Source organism: Amphibalanus amphitrite, unplaced genomic scaffold (assembly GCF_019059575.1).
Source record: "Amphibalanus amphitrite isolate SeventyFive unplaced genomic scaffold, NRLGWU_Aamphi_draft 000190F_arrow, whole genome shotgun sequence".
Taxonomy (NCBI): Eukaryota; Metazoa; Arthropoda; class Thecostraca; order Balanomorpha; family Balanidae; genus Amphibalanus; species Amphibalanus amphitrite.
In genome coordinates this window covers 306,131-324,854 of record NW_024881685.1, presented here as the reverse complement: position 1 = coordinate 324,854, position 18,724 = coordinate 306,131, and the positions used below count along the sequence as shown (strand labels likewise).

At 45.3% G+C, this 18,724-nt stretch overlaps 1 protein-coding gene across 3 annotated transcripts in view; it reads right to left on the bottom strand.

The window, feature by feature from the left end:
* Positions 1-18,724, bottom strand: part of LOC122384441 (protein shuttle craft-like) — a 60,882-nt gene that overhangs the window by 41,313 nt on the left and 845 nt on the right. The gene's annotated exons all lie outside the window — the stretch shown is intronic.

The following is an 18,724-nucleotide window of genomic DNA, read 5'->3' as shown; positions in this document are numbered from 1 at the left end:
CCCCCCACGTCTACTGCATCCCCAGAACATGAGGACCGGTCATCAGGTGACGGCCATTGTTTTGAAGCCAGTGCAGTGGACTGCGACTCCCAGCACCGTCTCTTCCCACCCCCCCCCCCCCACCCCCCCACCCCCAATGCAGCCGAGATGGGTGTCAGCTTACGATGGTTCAGTGAACTCCGATTCGTGGCGACTGCGTTTCCAATGTCCTTTCCAATGCTTTCTAGTCCTTTGTTCTGCCAGTTCTCTCCGAGGTGCGTTTGCGCGGGGACGCGGTGAGCCGGTCATGGCATAGAGTAACGCGGCCGTATAGTCATAACATTTCGCCACGTGCTTATATACCCTGTTCGCTGATTGCATGTGCTGTTGAGAAAAATAGCCTTAGTTGTTAGTTGTTATGCAAATACAGAAGCTACGTGTACCAATCCAATTTTTCTTCCACCCGTATTTAATTGATTGCATAGGAGATGTACTGAGTCGGAGCCGGAGCCGCCGGAGCCGGAGCCGCCGGAGCCGGACCATTTTACTCGGAGCCGGAGCCGGAGCCGGAGCCGCCATAACATTTCACCCGGAGCCGGAGCCGGAGCCGGAGCCGATTTTTTTCTCCGGAGCCGGAGCCGGAGCCGGAGCCGTCTGAAATTTCCACGGCTCCGCATCCCTGCTTGAGACCCTAATTTTTCGCGATTATTTGTAAATGCAAGGAAGAAATTCAACCAAGCTCAGGACATGGCCGTTTCAAGACCTGCCGAAACTTTTACAATTTAGATATTTTGTCGCCATTTCAATATTTCAGGCACTTCTCATTGACTCGTAATGTTAAATTTCGAGCAAGATTTTCACCCGGCGTGTAGAGGCTATCACCAGTCAGTCTGTGATACGTTATGACGTCACAGCTAAGCCCCGCCTCTGTGGTCTTGGCCTGCGGCGGTTTCGGGCCGGCACGCGGTCACTCGCGCTGTGGCGGGGAGCGGGGACGGTCGAGCGGTGCCGAAAGCCGGCGGAGTTGTGCGTAACGTCTTGTCTGACAGTGCCCAAAGAGCGACATGATGACTGAGGAGCCATAAATGCTCAATGCGCCAGTGGCGGCGCCACGAATTTTCGCCAGTGGGGGCAAGCTTGAGACTGACCCGACTGTTGTCTGATAACGCCGATCTGCAAAATCCATGAGCACATTGTCCCTAGATGTTGTCATTCAAAATTATTTTGGTTTCAGGTTTCATGCAAAGGCGTATTGAGTTTAACCATTAATCCTCGCGGGCCCGGAAGGGGGGACGTTTTTCGCCTCCCCCTGGCGAATATTTGCGATACCTCACGAACGCTTAGGGATAGAAAAACGAAACTTGCTGTACCTTATCCGGCCCCCATTAATTTGACATCTTATGAAGCAAAAAATTTGGACCTAACCTCCTTGATAATGTCTCAGGGCCGATTTTTCTACACTCCTGCACGGCAAACTTCGGCGTCACAGACGTGAACTTCAACCAGCTGCCAAAAATTGAGTTTTAGAGATAAAGACAAATTACGAGCACGGTTGTGTAGCATGTGACTTAGAAAAAAAAACTTAAGTGACTTTGGTGACCTGAGGTCGGAGGTCAGGGCAACGACCCCGAGCTGGGGCTTTAGCCTTTAAGCCTGGAACAGACTCTTTCCGCAGTCAGGAAATCGCATGCGAGAGCCTATTCAAATACATGGAAGCACGCTCGCATCAATCGCACGCACCTCCCGCAAGCGATTGATGCGAGAAGAATTACAATGTATTTGAATAGGCTCTCGCATGCGATTTCCTGAACGCGGAAAGAGTCTGTTTCAGCCTTTAGTTTCTTTTTTTCGCAAATAACTTCAACAAAAATGGTCCTGGAGCTACGGCAGTGGTACCTTCGCATTAGTCTTGTCGAGACGCGTCGAATGACTTATATATTGTTTGGAAAAGGTCAAGTTTTATGTTGACCTCATGTGACCTCGAATGACATTTGGTTGATTTTTTACACATGGAAGGTCATTTGTGATGATTTCGTAGCCGCTGCCTGATCACGATTCTGGGCCTCTGGCATCCATTTTGCTGTAAGCATTCATTTAGAGCCTCAGTATGGCAAAACATGTCTTAATTATTATGCCTGACTTGAATAGTGAAATAGCCTCTAGCAAGGATACTCTCTTGTGACTTTGACCTTGTAGCAGCCGTGTATCGTAAGCTAAAGCACAAATAGGGGTCCGCTAAGCTTGAAAACATATCAAAACATCTCGGAATTTAGTATACAAGATATAAGAAAAAGTGCAAAGTTTGTGGTCAATTTTGAGCATGATCGTGACCTTGAATTTGAATGTCATGCACATCCTCGGAATCCACGGATTCTCTTCTTTTGTTCAACATCCCTTTTAGCCGATTTTATGCACCATGCCGTCCTCTGGAACACGTACTTTGAGACCACTACATAAATGCCGGTTTTTGCCTTTGAGCTTGAATTCTGACCTTGAAAACTGACCTGAGGTCAAAAAGTTTAGGTGCTTTAAAATTTTATCATAGATACTTTTTGTTTGGTACCATTTTTGTTTCCGTAGCTGCCTTATTAACCCGCGCCCGGCTGGGGGTCCTGGATGTAACTCGGCTCCTGGGCCACGTAGCGATACGCAGAAGGCGGCGTTCGAAAGAGCGTCAAAAATAATGACGAAATCACTTCGGTCAATTTTTTGGTCAGGTCAAAGGTCAGGTCACCAGAGGTCACTGAAGGCAAAATTTCGCCGATTTCCAGGTCGAATATCGAAAATTTCCAAGAAGCCAACGCATAACTCGGGAACCAATAGAGCTACAGCGCCGCGGAAAAGCGCATTCGATAGCCCTATTAACGCCCTTTCTGAGTAATTCTCTGAGATTTGACCTAACGTCAACGGTTTTGCCTGCAGGGGGCAAAAACTGCAAAAATAGCCGATTTTTTCGGAAACAATTTTTCTACAATAACTTTTGACCCAAGCCTTGTACGAGCTTCCTTTTACCGGCATTGTGTTCCTCTCGTCAAGACGCATCGAATGAACTATAATTTGACCTTGAAAGGTCAACTTGAAAATTTGACCTCAGGTCAAGGTCATGACCTGACCGGAAAGGGTCATGTTGCATATCAGTCGATCCGTATCGTCGAGCTGAACACATCTAAGGCATTTTCATCGCTCTAGCATGCCTCTATCGAAAGTTATTTGCGAAAAACTGTTAGATACCATTCGTGACCTAAGATGACCTCAGGGCATAAACAAGGGTCACGGACACCATTTTCATGTTCAGTGTGTCTAAACCACTTGTAGGTGTTCGGGAGTGTTTATAATGTCTTTTGTCCAAAAGAGGCGCATTTCAATTTTCTCCCATTGACTTATAATGGGGAGGTCGCAAAATTGACCTGACCTTAGGTCATCGATATCAAAATTCTGAGATATACATTTTGTACATGCTATTGCTCTTAGCAATCGCTGAAAGTTTCAAAGCAATCGGTCACTCGGTGTAGCTATGACAGACATTGAAACTTTTTATGAGGTGAGGTCACTTCAAGTGACCTGGTGACCTGACCTTGAATGACCTTGGTCTGAAATTTTCACAACATGTGTAGAATTGATGTATGATAAGGTGTACCAAAAACGGCGGCGCGGAGCGCCGCCGTTTTTGAGATATTCGCGAAAAACCACAAGGGGAGGTGTTCAAACACCCCCCCCAGCAGGGCGCGGGTTAACGGAGTTAGGTAAACAGGGGGAGGGCTACCCCGGGCTGCGGTGGTTAGGATTACCCACGGGCCCGGCCGAAATAAAACTATAAAACTAGATTGCGAGACACAAACCTGTGAAAACGTTATGTTGTTCGTTGAGATGTAAAATGGTGTGTTCCTCAAAACTATATGTAGGTAGTCAGTACCTATTTCTCCTTTTCCCCGTAGTATCGTATATATGTGCGATTCTCTCACATACGATTGATATAGGTACGAGAATAAGCTCCATTAGGGCGACCCACATACAATTCCAGATAATCCGGGATATACATACCTATCACATTTTGTCATACCTCTCTGAGCTCAGTCTCAGTCTAAGGGTTCCCAGAAGAGGGTGATCTCTTCTCTGGCCGACTTTTGATAAACTGCTTCTCAACCTCCTCGAGATCAAGCTCGAGGGCAGCCTTTTGGTGAATGAAAATGAGTAGGAGAATGACTGGGAGTAGGAGATATGCGACAGATGGTCCGAGAACGAACGTTCTGCTGACGCACTTGATACGAGGACCTTCAAAAACAGGCGTACTATTTTAACCGCCTATAATGAGTGTTGCACCGGTCTTCTGTTCCCATACATCAGTCAAATTTTGTGTGGGCAAAAACATAGTCTTGCCCCCACGGCCTCCTGCCAGTGGGGGCAGTCTGCCCCCACTGCCCCCACGGTGGCGCCGCCCTTGCAATGCGCATTGCTTGTACAATGCTGATATGTTCGCTGGTATTTGTTTTACTTTTATAGGCTGCAAATGACGGGCAGATGGCATATAACTGACATAAGGTTAGGAAATATTCTTCTGTATTTAAAGCCTATGGCGTTGCAGATTATGCGGATGTCATCAAGTAGCTCCTGATTTGTACATCGCTATGCACCTGTGCCCGCGACTCGATATTATTTGGTTGCGGTGATCGTCGTCGTGGCGGCGGCGAGAGTCGGCGCGGCGCTGGGCGAGAGTCGGCGCGGAGCTGGGCGCCGCCGTAATGGGTGATGCCCGATACTGATACACGTGGACCGCGCCAGACAGAAAGAGAGGAAAGAGTATGTTATGATTTAATTGATATTTATGGTTCAGTTATGACCTAAATAATGTATTGTTGTGTTACTGCATTCTTTTGTTACTGATTTATATTTATTTATCGTAACTTTGGCTGTGATATTTAGTGTGCTTTTTATGAATGAGCGCCATGATTGTAGTATCTCATGTGTTTACTCGACTGATTGTGTTATTTTTGTGTATTTTCAGTTTTTACGTAACCACCATTGGGCGAACATTAGAATATACCTGTAGTCAGCACTGAATCTTCTTTTGTGAGCCAGAACAGCACCCATCGACCAGCGCAATAATTAGCTAATTGCCTTCGCTTCACATCATAAGGCTCGCTCGTATTTCACCAAACAGATATCCTACACCGAAAATCGTATTTGTTAAGAATCGTTAACGTTTGTTCGAAACATGTGTGAGTAGTAGATTGAGGAGTGTTGGTCCTCTTGGTCCCATATGTATACAAGAGTCAACAAGAGCCTAACATTTACTTGACCGCCTGCTGCAATTTATTCATAGCACGTGAAACGTCAGCGAAATTCATAGTCCTTTGCAGATGGCAGGGGTGTCGTTTGTACAGAGGTCGCTGGTGGGCACGGGTCAATGCCGCAGTCGTGGGCGGAGCCTAATGTCATATGACGTATGAAAGCCTCTATCCAGGATGGAAAAACAGTTAACATTACGAGTCAATGACAAGTGCCACAAATACTTACTGTTAACGCCAGACCCCTTGAGACCCTAATTTTTCGCGATTACTTTTAAATGCGTGAAGGAATTTCAACCAAGCTCAGGACATGGCCGTTTCAAGACAGGCCGAAACTTTTACAATTTAGATATTTAATCGCCATTTCAATATTTCAGGCACTTGTCATTGACTCGTAATGTTAACTGTTTTTCCATCCTGGATAGAGGCTTTCTACGTCATATGACATTAGGCTCCGCCCACGACTGCGGCATTGACCCGTGCCCATCAGCGACCTCTGTACAAACGACACCCCTGCCATCTGTGAAAGACTATGAATTTCGCTGACGCTTCACGTGCTATGAGTCAATTGCAGCAGACGGTCAAGTAAATGTTAGGCTCTTGTTGACTCTTGTATATAGGACCAAGAGGACCATCACTCCTCAACCTACTACTCAGTCGTGCTTCGAACAAACGTTAACGATTCCTAACAAATACGATTTTCGATGTAGGGTATCTGTTTGAAATACGAGCGAGCCGTATGATGTGAAGCTCAGGCAATTAACTTATTATTGCGTTGTTCGATGGTTGCATAGCGATGTACAAATCGGCAGCTACTTGGTGACATCCGACATCCCATTATCGCATTATCTGCAACGCCATAGGCTTTAAATACAGGTGAATATTTCCTAACCTTGTGTCAGTTATATGCCATCTGCCCGTCATTTGCAGCTTATATAAAAAAAAAAATATCAGCGAACATGAGTGGTGGATGCGCATTGAGTGGTGGATGCTCAATGCGCATTGTAGAAGCAATGCGCAATGAGCATTTATGACTCCTTAGTCATCATGTCGCTCTCTGGGCACTGTCAGCCAAGACGCTACGCACAACTCCGCCGGCTTTCGGCACCGCTCGCCCGTCGCCCATCCCCGCTCCCCGCCACGGCGAGAGTGACCGCGCGCCGGCCCGAAACCGCCGCAGGCCAAGACCACAGAGGCGGGGCTTAGCTGTGACGTCATAACGTATCACAGACTGACTGGTGATAGCCTCTACACACCGGATGAAAATCTTGCTCGAAATTTAACATTACGAGTCAATGACAAGTGCCTGAAATATTGAAATGGCGATAAAATATCTAAATTGTAAAAGTTTCGGCCTGTCTTGAAACGGCCATGTCCTGAGCTTGGTTGAAATTCCTTCACGCATTTAAAAGTAATCGCGAAAAATTAGGGTCTCAAGGGGTCTGGCGTTAACAGTAAGTGACGACAAAATGTATTTGAAGAAAAAGTTTCGGCAGGTCTTGAAACAGCTATTTCCTAAATATGGTTGAAATTACTCCACGCATTTAAAAATAATCGCGAAAAATTAGGGTCTCAAGGGGTCTGGCGTTAACAGTAGGTAGTTACGGCGAGAAGAGGCTGTTCGAATCACAGCCGTTCGGCCCCAGATTCGGCTACAGCTTCGCGGAAATAACGACCTTATTCACCGTGACGAGAGGAAGCCCACGATATCCGATTCTAAAAGATAATCGCAGTGGCTACCCCATTGGGTTAAATCTTTTTTTAACATTTGCTAGCTGGCACAGGTGGGCTTCATGTAAAACCAGTAAAACGCCTTTTGGGGCGACTAACAGAGCGAGCGAGAGGGTGAGCCTTGCACGTGCGAAATTTCGAGGGGGTACAGGGACCCGCAGTTGCTTCTGTACACACTAGTATTTCAGCGTATTCTTGGCCTGTGACACCGTTGGAGGCGAATTGGGAAATGATTGCGTGCTTATTAAAACCACCATCTGAAGGGCTTTAAACTGATGTGCTGCTCTCCTAATTCAGTGAACTTCTTGAGAAACTTCTGCTTGAGAAACTTCTGCTGCTTTTTTGCAGAAGCGAGTATGTATGTATGTATGTATGTATTGACGATCAAGAGCAATCCACAATCGGCGTGGCGAGTAAAATGTGTTTGTTAGTTTCAAATATCATTTAATTAGTTTTTGTAAATAAATTAACTACAAACGCCTCTGTGTTAAGTGTTTCAAGAATAAAATCAAGGCTTATGAAAATCGTGAGTAGGGTTGGGAAAAGCAGGGAAGAGGATCACGTGACTAGTGTCCCAACCTTATCTGTAAGAATCTTGGTTAAACCTACACTTATTTTTCTTCATTCACGAAGGCACGTTGTTGTCCGAAACGTTTGGTTTTATTCGCATTGTTTTATATTGTCATTGTCCGTGAGCAAAACATACTCATATGGACTGGTCTCAGTTCATGTAGAAATTGTTGCACATTCATCATCACAGATAAGATGAATATTAACCCTCACCACACATATAAGTAGAGGTAAGTAGACCGCGACCCCTGTTTTTCACCAATAAATCGCGGCAAAGCGAAGGATTGCGACGATTCTTTGGTGCCCTGGAGTTAATCAATTTTACAACTTCCCGGAAAATTAAATAGCCCTCATCATTTTTGCATCTTCTCCGAGAATCTTTAATCCCTGAACCAAATTACCTTTAACCTGTGATTATTATTCTCAAGATCATGCCGGGCCAGAAAAGCAATTGAAAGTCAGCATACATCTTCTGTGTGTTTCCATAGTCGTTTCGTGATTAGGGACGTGACAAAATGTGAAATATACTATCTAATGTTTGTCTCATTGATTGTTGTGGGTGCCAAGGTCACGTGAAACTCAGGTTAAGGTCATTTACTTGAAATGATCTCGGTTAACTTTCTTAAATTTACACCTTTTTACTGTGGTTTTTGTGTTGGTTTGAAATTTAGCACCCATTATAGCATTTGAAAACTAGGCATAGGTACTTAGGCATCAGTTATAGTGCCTATGCATTGCAATATGTTGCAAGGCTGTGAGTGCTGGTTAACATTCTATGGATAGCCGGCAGAACGCCTAATGGGTGATCTGGCGTGACACGTCCTACCTCAAATGTTTTGATACATCATCTTTGATCAAAGCAAGTGCAAATTCGGAGTCAGAAGCAAGCAAAGTCCCAGCAAACTTAACTTGTAGAAATTCTAGCAGGACCCAATTTTCCGTGCTTTTGGGCTATTAACCTGATCTGGGAGGTCAACCAATGACCTAGGATCTCAACATTGACCAGGACATAAAAATAATTGGCTTTCTCTCGTCAGCGATGACCAGGAGCCTCAAATCATCGGATTTCTCTCGTCACGAGCAGCTCGCTTTTTTGCCTTTTCAGCGAAGCTCTGGCTCTTTTTATCAAGGGCCGAATGGCTGAGGGTTTCTAACTTTCTACGCCCCACAGCTACATGTAAGACGCTGAAAAGAAATGCCTAAATGGGTGAGGGTTAAATATCGATTGGTTTTTAAGTGCCGAAGCCCGAAGCACTTTAATTTACTTCGATAGCAGTTTTTAAGACCAACGAGCTCGAATACTATAACTTCTTGAACGTTGGATCTTGTAGTGCAATGACTCATTGACATGTAGCGAGATTTTCGAAGCGGTACTTTGCGGTACTTTTTTTAATAGTCTATTTGTGTGTGACATCAATTATGTGAAATTATATTTTCGTCTTTAAATCTTTGCGGTACAAATACATCATAACCAAGTAAGAGTTCGCCATTTTCATGTGGTTAAGTGTGTTCTGCAGACCCGGAGCTATCGTTTGATGTATATAAATATGGAATTCCTCTTCAAATTGTGATTGTTTTCGTGGATCAAAGATACGCTGTCGAAGAGTGCGGGGGACGAGTTCGGTCCAAACGATTCCGAAGTTCGTGTTTAACCCTATTCCTGGCGGGGGGGGGCTTAGGAGCCCCCCCCCCCGAGGTTTTTTGGTTATTTCTCCCAAACGCGTTGAGCTAGGAAGCTCAAATTTTCTGACTTTTCCTAAAAGGCTTCTACGCAACATGTCTGAAAATTTTGAGTTGATCTGACCTCAGGTCAGGTCACCAGAGGCGGTTTGGTGACCCTACCTCAGAAAAGTTTGCAATCACGCCAGAGCTAGAGTTTTCGACCGATCAATTTCTTCTCTTCAGGCTTTAGTTAGGGTACCAGTATGTGCAATTTGTATATCTCGGAATTTTGATATCGGTGACCTAAGGTCAGGTCAGTTTCGCGACCTCCCCATTATAAGTCAATGGGGGAAAAATCAACTCCGTTTTTACTCAACTCCGTTTTTACCACTAAAACGGGTCCGAATGGCCCCATATACCATACATGACTTCATATACGATCAACCTTCACTACCTTGAGGTCTGTTTTGCTGTTGGGCAGCTGTGAGGTCATGTGACGTCATCAAAGGTCACCAAACGTTTTTGGCCAATAACTCCGTACAGGAACAAGATACAGACGCGTGGATGGTCTCATTGTGTTCAGATCGTCAAGACGCATCGAATGATATACATGATGACCTCGAGGTCACGTGACCTGAGGTCAACCTTTGACCTTGACCTTTCGAGGTCAACATATATATCATTCGATGCGGATTGACGAGAGGATCACGATGATGCCCTTAGTTTGTTCCTATCTTGACTAATTCGAAAGTTATTCGAGAAAAACTCTCTCCATATCTAGCGCCGCCATTTTGACTTTTTCGACCCCTGTGACGTCATCTTTGACCTGACCTGAAAATGACCTTAGTAAAAATTGTAGATCTTAGCCGTGCGTATCCGATGCCGTTTACCGTTTGTCGCTGCGATGTGTAGTTTTTGAGATCTGAAGGGGGGGCCGCCAGTTTCTTGTCCCGGCGGAGCCCGCCAGGAATAGGGTTAAGCTGAGTTTTCGCCATGAAATAGCAATTGTGTTGGAAAACAAAGACCACAGCAATGTAGTATGATCATTTTTGAACAAATTGGTATAGGTTTCATTGCACATCCACAAAGTTCGATTTTTTTACCCATGTCGTGCTAGACCTGGCGATCGGCCCAGTGTGCAGTGGTGCAAGACCCACATGCCTGAATTCTGGGACAAGGACATGTGGCCACCATCAAGTCCAGACATGAACCCGATGGACTTCACCACCTGGGCTATCCTGGAGAGGGAGATGTGTGCAACACCACACAGCAGCATCGCCGCTCTGAAGCTGGCCCTCGAGACGGCTTGATCGAATTTCAACGAGGACACCGTGCGGCGCTCGCGCCTCTCCGCAGGGAAAGGTTTCGGGGCAGGGATGAAGACCAAAGTTGGTCAAATTGGTTCATAGTGCGGTTGCTGAGATGTGTACATGCTACTGAATACGTGTACCAAAAATCATTTGAATATCTTCGTTCTGGACCGAAATATTTTCAAAAATCAAGAGGTAAATATTTCTGCCCCACCCTGTAGCTTGCGAGGTGGGTACACTCGGCACACTAACTACTAAGCCACCAAGATAGCTGGTCATCGCTGAGCTGTAAGCCAGTTTTTTAATGATGCAATTGAACATTCTCTGGGCAGCGCCTCTCTTTGGTTGCAAAAAGGAAATACGCCTGACTCTCAGTGCTAGCGGGGAAAGGCCCGGTTTAGTCAAAAGAAGTATAAAAAACGGAATTTATTCAAGGTCAAGTGAGGTAAAACGTGATCAAATTTACCATAGTATTAGTGACTATTTTGCGTTTATACACCTATAGCTCTAAGAGTTACCGGCTGATTTTCCCCTTTCTTTCTTAATTCAATATTCTTAGCATGCTAAGAGAATCTCTAGTTAATCTAACAATAAATTTGGCAGTTTGTGGCCTGCTAAGAGTAAGCTGTCGCCGGCAGAGTCGTGGGTCGGCCGACGCGGGAAACTTTACAGTCACAATATATTTTTTGCACCCTAATAATTCAACTTTTTACAAGTTTATTTCCGTATTTTTTACCATAAGATGGCTAAGCCTTCACACAAGATTTGACGCGAATCGATCATAATCAGCGGTAAGAAGCGCAGCGCAGTGCAAAGATAGAACCGTCCCGCGCCGGCACAGTCTACCATTCAGGCGGCAACGGCCGGCGCCGGCCGCCGCGCCGCCCCGGCAGGATGTTTAATTTTACACCGCTATTACTAAAAAAGTTGTGGACCGATTTACCTATTGCTTGCACGGGAAGATTTTCAATTTGATTGTGGACAGGTTCTGAACATTTTACGTTAATACAATGATTACGGCGTGATTTATTGGCGAAAAACAGGTGGGTTTGGCGAAATCCGCCCCTTTCCACTGAGCGTGTAGGGGAGAGTAGGGTAATTTGGCCGGTGGTGTAAATTGGCCGCCCCCACCTGTACGATGTCTAATGAAAGTGAGTGAAATAACTCTAAGTCTCTATTCATTTGTCATGGGTAGAAAGAACTGGACGACAAATGTCAAAACTTAACCCCTGGGGCATTCCACGATAGATCGTACCAGGCCCGTCACCCTCATCTCTCAGATTTGAATGAAAATTGGTACTAGGGGTAATCATAGGCTCCAAAAACACCTGTCAAATTTTCAGACTTCTCAGATGAAAACTTTTTGAGCTACGTTGCATAATATTTTCTTAACTTCAGATTGTAAGGGTGAGTTTGATGAGCTATAACTCAAAAACGAGCTAAGCAAGCAACAAACAGTAAACAGCTTTGAACTAACGATGAATCAAAGATTAATACAGCTTTTTTAAAATTGGAAAGAAAAACTTAACATATTGAAAAAAGTCGTAATATTTTTTTAAATTGTCTATAACGGCTCTTGGGACCAATATTTTTGCCATTTTTATTTCTTCAAAATAAAGTTCAGGTCATTTAAAATCGACATGCAAAAAATTAGAAAGGTGTTCTTTCTATAAGTTCCTCATTTTAATGCATACAAAATGGGTTTCCGGGGGTCGGTACGACCCCAGCTCGCCGTTTCGCCTCTAATGGGGCTAGAACCTTGCGGAAAAAACAAGCATGTGCGCCGTTACAAGATGCATCGAATGATACCACATTTTAAGGTTTCGGGTTCATTGGTGACCCCTGAGGTCATTTCAAGTGACCCAAATTACGGGTCCGGTTTTTGGTAGATAACTTCGCAACAAATGGTCGCAGAGCCCCGATATTAGCATCTTTGTGTTTGCCTAGCTCCGGCGCGTCGAATGGTATACTGTTTGTTTTGGTGAGGTCAGCTTAAGTCGCTGACCTTGGGTCAGCACACTGCCGTGTATTTGGCTCCGCTCCCCGACCGGGCGGCCCAGCCGGCAGCCAGCCCCCGGGCACCACGTGACCGCCCCGAGTCCACGGCAAAGCCAACCAGCGCGGCGCTGGACAAACATCGCCGCCACATAGATGGTTAACAGTCGGGTCAGGCCACGAAGCTGGGTGTATAAGATCCTATTGCACATCATTCGATTCGCAAGGTCTTCCCGAGTCCATTGGTAGCTTTCCCGTCTCTCTAGCTCAATTTGATCGAGAGTTATTGACGAAAAACTCTTACGACCCTAGTGACGTACGAATGACGTCACGCAAGGTCAACAATGCAAACGTAAGGCAAAAATGACTTCAATTGAACTTTCAGTAACCAGTGATGTCACTAGGCAGCTTTACCACGCCATTTGTAGGCTCTCTTCCTGAAATCACAATTCGAGACCATTACGGTGACGCAAAATAAGTACATTTATAGAAAGAACACCTTCCTAATTTTTTGCATACTACTTAATAATGATCCAAAAATGTTTTTAAGTAAATAAAAATTCAAAAAAAAATTGGTCCCAAAGACATAAAAGTGCAAATGAAAGGAAACTCGATGTGTTATATATCAAAAATAGTTTATATTTCAAAATTTTAAAAATGCATATTATTCTTTGTTTCAATGCAAGTTCAATGCCGTATAGCATTTGGCATTTGGATTATCCGTCTTAGAGTTACAGCCCGCCAAACTTGGCGCTGCAACGTAAGATGCAAAACATGTTATACATTATAACTCAAAAACTACTCATCGGATTAGCCTGAAATTGTCACAGGAGGATTCAGAGCCCCTGATTACCCCTTAGACCAATTATCGTTAAAATCCGAGAGATGAGGGTGTCAAATTGGAAAAAAGTGGTACGATCTATCGTGGAATGCCCCCCCTCGTAGTTTTATTCAAAATTAATAAAATGTTAATTTCATTAGAAAACGGTAACTTTTACTTCTGTTTACAAAGTTGTATAACATGTAGTATTAGGGCTAAAAACGAATTCAGACATTATGGCGCCAGATCTTGGGGGTGTTCAGTGGTTCCAAGAGCAATTTCATCTAATTCCGTATAGCCGTGATGACTTTATAGACAAAAAATTTCAGAATGGCAATATGGGGTAATTTGGCCGGGACTATAGTTCGTTTTTCTTAAGTTTGCCCCTCACTGTAAACGTCTTTTTGAACACAGCACGAGAATTGCTAGCTGAATTACTGAGAAAACTGGTTGGCGCACATTGATTTCACCAGATTTTACAGACGATCAATTTCATCAAATTTATTTACTTTTTCACAGACTCGTAGCTCGTATTTGCCAATACCTACAGCCCCACAGGGATAGACGACTTCTCAGCAATTATGTCTGAACTAATAAATAAATTGCACGGCGCATAACATAACGTTAAATCGTCGGTGTTCGAACCTTATTTTGATAATATTATTCATATCTACAATACAATGTGCGCTAACCAGTTTTCTCAGTAATTCAGCTAGCAATTCTCGTGCTGTGTTCAAAAAGACGTTTACAGTGAGGGGCAAACTTAAGAAAAACGAACTATAGCGCCTCTAGCGGGGCAACTTGGCCGGTGCGCTCATGGTCACTATGCTGGGACGGCCGAATTTTCATGGTCAATTGTACCATAAACGACATGACTCATGACCAACTTTGACTACTTTGATGCCTTACTTCCGATTGGTCAACTGTAAGAGCATGTGACGTCATCAAAGGTTACTAAACGTTTTTTGCTAATAAATCCTTACATAAAAATGGTACAGCCGCACAAATGGTCTCATTCTGTTCAGCTCGCCAAGGCCCATCGAATGATATGCATGATGACCTTGGAATCACGTGACCTTGAGGTCAAGCGACCTGATGTAACGTGACCTGAGGTCAACCTTTGACCTTGACTTCTCAAGGTCAACACAAATATCTTTCGATGCGGACTGACGAGATAATTACGATGGTACTCGAAGTTTTGGCCTAGCTTGATTACTTCAAAAGTTATTCGTAAAAACCTGTCTTCGCATCTAGAGCCGCTAATTTGGCTATTTTGACCCCTGTGACCCCTGAGCCAAACTCCAAAATGCGGCAAATGCGTCATAGGACACACACACACGGCATTGCTGAATCTGAAGCTGACTCGCAATATAACAGAAAATCCCGACCGCAAACTAACACCGGCCCAATGCCCCACACCCCCGGCCAAATAACTCTGCTAGTGGGGCAATTTGGCCGCCTTGCAGACCTTTGCAATACGTCACAATTTCAATATAAGTAATTGCTCTATCATTTCAAGTTAACTGTCCAGTAAAGTAAAATGAATGCGACACCTGCCAGCGTTGAGAAAATGCAGAAATGTGTCGTCAATTTTAAGTTATATCGTTTTCTAAAAAAGCGGCCAAATTACCCCAACCTCCCCTACCTACGTTGCACTTCTTGTTGCTTTACCAGTAAAACGCCTTTTGGGCGAATAACGAGGGAGCGAGATAGTGAGCCCTGCACGTGCGGAAGGGCGAGGGGGTACCTACTTCCAACGGGGCTTGTGCAAAGCACCCTTCTAAGCGGTCGCTAGCGGTGTGCCAAATTTGAACGCAATCGGCCCAGCCGTTCCTGAGATCTGGAAGCGGCATTCTGCACGTGCGCACGTGCAAACGGGTCCAAATGGACTTTTGCACGGCACCCTGCTAGCTGGTCGCTAGCGGTGTGCTAAATTTGAACACAATCGGTCCAGTCGTTCCTGAGATCTGGAAGCGGCATTCTGCACGTGGGCACGTGCAAACGGGGTCCAAATTGACTTTTGCACGGCACCCTACTAACCGGTCCCCAACCGTGTACCAAATTTGAGCGCAATCGGCCCAGCCGTTCTCGAGATCTGGAAGCGCCCCCTGCACGTGCAGAAGCACCCTAACCGCAACACATGGGCATGCGTTACCTGGTGGGTGCCTACCTGTATGCCAAGTTTCAGCGAAATCGCCCCAGTAATTACCGAGTTATTGAAATGGGAACAAATTTGGCACCTCTTCTTTTTGTATTTTGCACGTGCAGTGGGGGTCACTCACATAGATCAAGAGCATCCGACCTTTGGTAGAAGGGATGCAGCTTCCCTACAAAAATTACCGCAAGACAATCGCCCAAGCGGCTGCTGAGATATGAGCCTCTCAAAATCACTGCTTTTGCAAAACAGCTTGAACACCCTTGACTTTTCACGTGGCACGTGCCACGAAGGTCACTGAGATGTATCAACAGTAGTCAATTACGGGGTAGAAGGGATGGGGCTACCCAGCAAAAAAGACTGCAGGCCAATCGGTTCAGCAATTGCTGAGATATAAGCCTCTTAAAAGCGTTACAGGCCGGGCCGGGCCTGTAACGGCTCATACTGAGATTTTTAACGGCTCATACAAAATTCGGCTCATACTGAGATTTTTCCGTTATATTGAAAAGACTTCGCTTCGCTCGCTGCGCTCGCTCGCTCGTAACAATTTCTCCAAAAATATTTTTCACGCCACTTATTGTCGATACTATGATACATCCTCTGCTAAATTTTCGTCAGCATCCGAGGTAGGGAAAGGTGCCTAATTAGCGACCCCCTTAATTTCAGCCGTCATTGTTCACGCTCTGTGGGTGCCACTGTATTACTGGCTTGATTTTCGGAGAGATCGTTCATTTCTCTATTAAAATATATTCATTTTCTGCCCCAAAATCCACTAATTTATTTGTAGTGAGCATTTTTGCAAACCATTGCAAAAAAACGCTAATAGGGAAATCGTCCCAATTAGCGACCCGAGGGAGGGTCGCTAATAAGTCTATGGGTTTTCCCATAATAAAAATGACAAAAAATGCGACGCCTGAAAAGTTGAAATATGATCCCAAAAAGGTAACCTATACGCAAAATACCTATATAAAAAGCACTCAATCACTGGAACAGGAGCGTTTATCGAACACCTTTATGAAAGTGAAAATTGATCACGTGCCGCACCAAAGGCCAAAAGAAGGCGAAAACCCAAGTTTTGCGGGCTATCTCGTATGATATTCGAGGCACACCCTGGATTTGGCACATAGGCGGCGGAACGGGGAGGGCACCGGGGCACCGTGCCCCCCTTTGATTTTGGCATTTTAACATTAGCCCTATGGGCGTTGCATGGAAAGAATGGGACCAAAATTCGGCAGTGCCCCTCCCCCCCCCTTAATTGAAGGTGTTCCGCCGCTACTGATTTGGCACCCCTGCAGTCGGTGACGACAGTTGGCATCAGCCGGCACACATTGGCTTCAGCAACTCTTCATTTTCATTTCTCTCTTTTCCCCTTTCTTTCCCTTCTTGTGCTATTAGCGACCATGTCGGGCGCAACTAGGAAATATGGGTTGCGACACATTTTTAACCACCATGCAGTGCACAGTCCAGCAATTCACTACGGGAAAACAGCAATCAATTGAAAAAGGATTGTTGATTCAGAATAAAAATGGTGCATCATCTTAATGTGCATCGCTTTTCATCAGATAGAGCCCAAATAGGTACGCACGTTTGGGATAAGAAACTGACCATTTTTATTTAAACTCCCCTAACACGTCCCGCCAGAAGCACTGACATCCTGAAAAAGAATTTAGTTTGATACCGAAGTATGGCAGACCTTTTGACATTCTTGTTACCCCGATTTCTCCTGCCAGCTTTTCTGTAGTAAGGTAGGTCACAAATAGGAAAGGGTCGCTAATTAGGCACCTTACCCTACAGAACATGGTCAAATTAAAAAATACTCAGTTTGACGTAGTCGGGTCAAAGGTCGTTGAAAGGTCATCGACAAATACAAAATTATTTATAAAACCTGGATCAATTGCCTCTCTAATGGGGCTTATCGCAGCTTCCCCGCACTCTTAATTACAGAGCAATGGCCATTTCAAACCTGCAATGTCGGCAAAACTCGTTGACCTTTCATGACCTATAACTTTGACCCTAGAGGTCACCCAGGTCTAAAACTTGTAGGATGTATTTGTTTTCACAGGTGCTAAGAGCCTAACAAATTTCATCCAAATCGAAGGGGATCGGGTACATTCCGATTCGTGATCGATTTGACGTGGAATAATTCAAAAATTCAAAAATTCGTCATAATTCAAAACTATATAAAAATCAAAACGTCTGTATGCATGTATGCATGTAACGTGTCAGTTCCCTTTGGTGGGCTATTGCTTGGCGATGGTGCGGGTTGCGGGGATGACATTTTCGTGCCGAGTCGGGCGTGTGCAACCATTTGTCGTAACTCGTACCTACTAAATTTTCGAGGGGGTGGGCTCGGTGGTTTGCACGTGGCGGGCACATCTTTGCCGCATTTTGGGCCGCGGCCGGCGCCGAGCAGAGAGCACGTGCCTTAGGCTCAGTTTCTTCGCTTGCAAAACTAAGCGAAATCAGAGCCGGCAGGTCACTGACCTTTGGCAATGAACACCGGCGCAGGGCACCACCGGCCAGGAGACGCCAAATTTATTCTTGCAATAATTCGGCCACTACTCGACCGATTTTAATGAAACTTGATTTATTACGCTGCGCGTAATGCTGGGCACCTAGTAGATATATAAAATCTGAAATATAAATTTTGTACATACTGTTACCCTAATCAATCACTGAATGTTTCAAAGTGATCACTCAGCTGATGCAGCTAGAGTGAGCCTTTGAACTTTTCTGGTCACTTGATGTGACCTGAGGGCTGTTCACGGACCCTGTGTGCGGTCGGACCGCACACAGCTTCCAAGCTCCGCCCACTGCGTCCCTACGTCAGCCTTGCGTCACCGCACACAGCGACCGCTGTGGCCGGTCGAGACTGGCCACAGCAGACCGTCCACCGCAGCAGCCGTGACGTCACAGCCGCCTACCCATCCCCTACCCCCACACCTGCTGGACGCACCGCACACACTGCACGCAGCAGTGTGCGGTGCCCGTGAACACCCCTCTGGTGATCTAGCCTTGAATGACCTGGGTCTATAATTTTCACAAGATGCGCGGAAAAGTTGTAGGGGCAGGTGTACCTACCCAAAACAGCGGTGCTGCGACCTGCATACAGCAGTTTTTTAGATATTCACGAAAAACCTGAGGGGGTGCGTAAACACACACACACACATACACACCCCTCCAGCATGGCGCGGGTTAACCAAGTTAGATAAAAGTA